Here is a 6,549-nt window from a genome sequence, read left to right as displayed (position 1 = left end):
GTCTATGAGTTGACATGGACTGAACATTTTTGACCAGGCATGAATCTATAAGTGGCTCCTTTTTAGGTTAGAATTGGTTACTTTCTCATTGCTGTGACAAACTACTTGAGAGAAACAATGCAAAGGAGGAAAGATTTATTTTGAATCATCGTTTCTGAAGGCTCAGTGCACTGTGGCAGTGCAAGCATGGTAGTGACTCAGTTCTCTTCATGGCAGGTCATGAAAAAGAGAGAGAGAGACCAGAGATCTGTGCCTTCAAGGACTCATTCCCAGTGACCTATTTCCTTACCTGTCAAAGTTTCTTTGATCCCCCAAAACAGTTGGGGACCAAGTATCTAAACATTAGCTTGTGCCGACATTTGAGATGAAAGCTATAACACTGTCTCTTTGAGATTTTATTTCATTTCTATGAGTCCCCCACCACAACGGCCCTTGTACATATGAAATAAATCTTTTTGTTTCACTCTCCTGTTAATTGATCTTTCATAGCACCCCAAGTATTAAACCTAAGGGTAAAAGAAACAGACCCTTCCCCCAGAAGTATTCATGTTTAAAAAGCTTTGTTTATATCCTTCCATAGTGTGTGCTCAATCAATGGTGACTTCTTCTTGCTCAAGAAATGTAAAGCTTTGGGTTGGGGATGTGGCTCAGTGAAAGTGCTTGTCTAGAATGCATGAAGATCTGTGCTCAGTCCTCAGCACTGCAAAATAGTGATAATAACAATAACAATAAGAAAAATATAAAATCTTAGAAGGTACAACATTGCTCTAGATTAGATTAACTTCTGGCTAACAGTACTCTTGTAAAGGTAATCTCTAAGTTATCTTCAGCAGCCTATGAGGCAAATTTTATGGTTAGTGTGGGTAGTTGGTTGCTTTTTTGTTTTGCTTTGTTTTTTGTACTGGATTAAACACAGGGCTGCATGCATGTACAGCAAGCACTTGAACACTGACCTACATACCCAGCCCTGATTTTCATAATATTACTCCTAGATAATATTTATTGGGTATGTAGCCACCAGTGTGATGTAAGTGCTGCTACTTACTTTGCAGATGAAAAAGTCAAGACTTAAGGAAGGGGTGGGAAGGTTGCTCAGTGGTTAAAGGCCTTTGCTTGTAAAACCTGTCACCCCAAATTCCATTTTCAGTATCCACATAAAGCCAGATTGTCAAAGTGGCTCACGTGTCTGGAGTTCATTTGCAGCAGGGAGGCAGCCCTGGCCACCTTACTCTAGAGCTTGCTCCCTCTCTCCCCCTGCACAAGTACATAAATATTCTTTTTCTAAAATATTTTATTTTTATTCATTTGACAGAGAAAGAGGGAGAGAGGGAGAGAGAGAGAGAGAGAATGGGTGTGCTGGGGCCTCCAGCCACTGTGCAGCTGGCTAATGTGGGTCCTGGGGAATCAAACCTGGGTCCTTTGGCTTTGCAGGCAAAGGCCTTAACTGCTAAGCCATCCCTTCAGCCCTAAATTTTTTTTTTAATTTTTATTTATTTATTTATTTGAGAGAGACAGACGCAGAGAGAAAGACAGATAGAGGGAGAGAGAGAGAATGGGCGCACCAGGGCTTCCAGCCTCTGCAAACGAACTCCAGACGCGTGTGCCCCCTTGTGCATCTGGCTAACGTGGGACCTGGGGAACCGAGCCTTGAACCGGGGTCCTTAGGCTTCACAGGCAAGCGCTTAACCACTAAGCCATCTCTCCAGCCCCTAAAATATTTTTAAAAAGAGATAAATCAAGATCTACAGATGTGAACTAACTTGCTGATATTTACATAGCCTATGTGGCTAACCATTAAGTCATACTACCTTCCTGGTGATGGAAGAGTTGAAGATGAGGTAAAGGAAAATAAAGAAAGGCAGCAATGGAAAACAGTCAACAAAAATGGTTCCTTGTTGAACAACGCCTTGCATTTAGCAGGCACTTAAATATTTGCTGAATGCAATGAATGACTGACAGGAGAAAACTGAATGAGCAGTCAAAGAAGTTAGACTTGCCCCTGGTAACGCCTTTTCAACATTTCAATAGTATTTAAAAGGGACCCACATTTTTGTCCCACCCGGAACTTTGTCAATATTGATTTCCCATCTGTGTAATTTTAATGCATCGTCTGTCAGAGGACCACATGAAATTGCTATGTCACGGCATGTTTTATGTTTTCCTCATCTTTGTCCTTGTCCCCCTGTATAACCCAGCTGGATGATAGACCAGCTGGTCAAGAAGATTAAACTCCTTCCTGGCCACAGTTAATGTAGCTCTGTGGCTTTGTTCTGTGAGCAAGGTTAGATGGAGCACTCGTGCAGTGAAATCTCTTGGAACAAAATGTGATCGCTTGTGCAACCACTCTGCCCCAAAGCACATTTATAAGAAAGTAGCTTCCACTTTGTTCCTTTCCAATTCTCATTCCCATCAGTCAAGCACAGAGCTCTGGAAGATTAAATTATTTTAAAGTATTTGAATGTCATTTGCTGACACTCTGTGCTACTTTTCCTGAGCCAAATGGTTGAGGTTCATTCAGATTCAGAACTTCCATTAGCAATTAAGTAAAGTATTTTGTGTCCTTGACCTCATAATTAAAACAAATGAGGCTGTGACCCTCAGCTGCAATGTAAGGAGCCTATATAAATGTTAATAGAGAGCCTCAGAGTTATTTCTAGTTCTCTGGAGGGCAGTTTTAAGCAAGATAACACTTTGCTTATAGTCCACAGGCTTGAGTCAAATCCTCACTAGACCACAATAGGGCAAAGTTAATTCTGTTAAAAACTATTAGTTTTGGAGAGCTGAGATGGAACAGTTATCTGAAGAGGCAATATGATGCTCTGGCATCTCCTTGGAGTGGGGAATAAACAATCAAGTGAGCAGTATTACTGTTTGGAGTAGGCAACTAGGTCTCTTGCCTGGGCCCCACTCTGGCTTTCATCCTGCCAAACCCCCTCTAAAGGGTGAGAAATTCACAAAGCCAAGAAGATGTTCCCATGCTGAGGTCGACCTCTCTCCTCAGACCATCACCAAATGGCCTGGAGCTAATGCCAAGTCTGACTTGATCCCCTTGGGTCTTTGCTACCAAATGAAGCCACTGACAAATGTTTATCCCAAGCCCTGAGAGGTGGCCACAGGACAGAGCTTGATGACTGGATAGATACCCTCATATACACTCACATGTTCCCTAATTCTCTGGTGAGAAGGAAAGAGGGTTAAGACACAGGCCAGAGGACTTCCATTTGTACCTTTGCCATGGGCTCTGGAAAATGGCAGGCGCAGGCTTGAGTGGAAAAATGGACGAAGTGATTTGGACTACCTCAAAGTTGTGATGGAATTAATTTTGTTAGTACCCCATAGTATGCTTACTGCCTGGTAGTCATACTCATGCAAACCCACTTCTCAAGTGAAGCACGAACTGAAGGCCAATTCATTTGCAACAGGAACCACAGCTGCCAGGCAGACTGGAATGCTCATGTCAGTTCAAATATTGGCTCTCTGCAGAAAACTCTATATGGAAAGCCAGAGTACAATCAAAAGGGCTTTGGGGAAATACAGATTTAGAGAATTAAGAGTGAGGTGCATGTATCAGGTTGATATACCAAGTTATCCAGCTCTACGTTTAGGGTTACAGCTGCTAGCCAGGTCCATCGCATTAGCTAGCATCCTCTCTGAGAAGCAATGCTGAACACTCACAGATGACGTTTTATCTTTACATCCTCTGCAGATCATTTCCATTTGGTTTATAGTCTAACTTCAAGTACCTTAATTACACCAATTAGCCAAATAGTTCTTTTCCTTTTAGATTAGATTTAAGGCCATTTCTAGGCTTTGTTTTTCCTTCTTGAAACTATGTCTCTTCAGGTAAAAAAGTTTTAGAAAGAAAATCCCAATTCACCGGTTAGACTAGATACTAGTCACAAACCTAGAAGAGAGTCAAGGACTCTGCCCAGGTCATGAGAAGGCAAAGGCTCACAGTTATGCACATCTTTTAAGAGTTATTTTTGTCTCTAGAAGGGACATAGTAAAGATGAAACAGAGTAACTTTTGGTTTTTATTAAAAGTACATACCAGCATTTTTCTATTTGTGTTCTTACTTTATGACCTGGAGTAACTTGCATCAGTTATAATTTTTTTTTTTAATTTTTTTTTTTTTTTTTTTTTTTTTTTTTTTTTTTTTTTTTTTAGGTAGGGTCTCACTCTAGCCCAGGCTGACCTGGGAATTCACTCAGTAGTCTCAGGGTGGCCTTGAACTCGCAATAATCCTCCTACCGCTGCCTCCCATGTGCTGGGATTAAAGGTGTGCACCACCACGCGCAGCTAATTTTTTTTTTCTATGTCCAGGATTTTAAAGCAGAAATGGTATAGAATAGAAGCAAGATAGCTTTTTATAATAGGTAGTCATCCAGGGATAGAGGCCCAAGGAGAACATGGATGACTCTTTGTCTGCCCTGGTGGGACTGGAACCTATGTCTAGGCCAGTCTCATCCAAGATGGCTACAAGCATCAGCTCCACTAAAAACTTCCTGCTTCTTCAAGTTTTCCGTGGTTTAGCATGCTGTGTGAGTCAACGTCCTCTAGAGGAACAGAACTCCTGGAATGAATTATTCTACAAGGGAATTTATTGGATTATGTTAGGGTAGTCCCATAGCAGTTGCAGGCCCGAGAATCAAGGAACCGGGTAGCTGCTCAGTCCACGAGGCCAGATGCCTCAGCAGTCCCAATCTGGCTGGTCTTCAATCCACACGGGTCTTCAGTTGAATGAAACTGGTCTTCAATCCACTCTGGAAGGCAGGAAACAGCTCTGGCAGCCAAATGGAAGGAAGGAAGGGGCTCTTTTCATCCAGAGCTTATATAAAGTTCCCCTCTGAGAGGGGCCGCCCACTCTGGGGAAAGGGCTGCCTCCTTCAGTTAATCCTTCCTGGAAGCAATCTCCGAGACCCACCCATCCAAAAGGGATTTCTGCGGATTACTTAACAGATCAAGTTGATACCACCTTAACCATCACACAAGCCTTTCAGCTGACTCTTCCTAAATCGGCCTTTTATACCTGCCAACCAATTAGGTATCTTCTTTACACACCTGAGTCTGGGGCTCATCCTGACTCAATGTTTGTCCATAAATGGGCCTGAAATATGTGAATAATGCTCCCTTGCATGTTGTTGTCTCCTGGACCTTTTGGCAAGCTCTTAAATGTTTCCCTATGTTAGGAAAGGTACTGTCGGCCTCCTTCCCTCCTTCTCAGCCAGACTGAGACAGCTTTTTGTCCTGGCCCTTTCCTGCCTTGTTTTTGGTGGTTTCCTGTTTTTCTCTCTCTCTCATACACACACACACACACACACACACACACACACACACACACACACACACACATACACACATTCCCTCTCTCTCTCTCTCTCTCTCTCTCTCTCCCCCCTTATACATATGACTAGACTTTTCCCTATGTGAGAGAGATTTTCTCCACCTTTTCTCCCTCTTCCCAGCCAGGCTGGGAAAGTGGAGAACTTCTTTTGTCTTAGTGTCCCCTGATAAGCTTCCCTCTGAAGCCTAACTCTCCATAAAATAAATCTCATAATTTATAATTTTACCATTCTCTGAGTGCATCTTTTCAATTCTTTGATAACTTAGACAAGGGCCCAAAGTTGGGGTCCATAGGCCTGGGGTCCTCTGAGTTTTTATGGAATCTAATCCCTCCTGAGACTTAAAAAGAAATCCTGCATCAGAAACACCCAGGGATCAAGCGTCCCATGGTCCTTTTCCTGCCATGGCTTCCATCCTGCGCTGCTGTCTTTACTGCTCGAGCCACAAAGAAACAGGGGTGTCATTCTGGAGCGGTGCTCACCTTCATAAAGGGAACTAAAACCAAAGCCTGGCAAATAACATTTATCAGGGGAGGCTTCTTCATATGTCCCTATCTCAATTTATTCAAGGTCCTAAAAGAACTGGGGAGGGATAAATAAAACTCTAGAGAAGAGCAATGGGTGTGTGTGCATCCATGCACATGCCTTGAGTCCCTTTGTGTTTCCTTCTTCCGCCCCCTTGTTGGGAAGAAGGGAGGGAGAAGAGGAGGGAGGGAGGAGAAAATGTGCTTTGATTGCCCCCTGCTTTCTTGGATCCGTGGGGCAGCTGGAGTGCCACTGCACAGTCCAGCAGCCAGCCTCTCTCAGCGAAAGGCAAAGAAGGAGATGAGCACAGTCAAAAGGAAAAGGATGGATGATTCCAAGATTTGTATGTTCCTGAGCAAAGTCAATTTTCAGGCTGCACAAACATGCATGGCTTATTTACAAAAAGAACAACAATTTTCAACTGTGATTCTAAAACTATTTTCTAACTTCTTATCCACATTGAAACTGCAGTAAGTGTACAGCATCTAAGATCTCACAAAAATCATTCTAGATAGTTCCATGCTCCAGCTTGCCTCTTACGATTATTTACGTGGCTTTCCCTTTTTTCTACTTCTGAGTCCTACCTATGTATCTGCACTGTGATGGGACCCCACATTTTGCAGCTCAGTGAGGGTGGGCAGGCACCAGATAGAACCAGCCTAGGGGAAGAGGCTGCCAGAAG

The sequence above is a fragment of the Jaculus jaculus genome, chromosome 6 (assembly GCF_020740685.1).
Source record: "Jaculus jaculus isolate mJacJac1 chromosome 6, mJacJac1.mat.Y.cur, whole genome shotgun sequence".
In the NCBI taxonomy this organism is placed as follows: Eukaryota; Metazoa; Chordata; class Mammalia; order Rodentia; family Dipodidae; genus Jaculus; species Jaculus jaculus.
The sequence above is the reverse complement of the archived record's forward strand: the minus strand, read 5'-3'. Positions refer to the sequence as shown.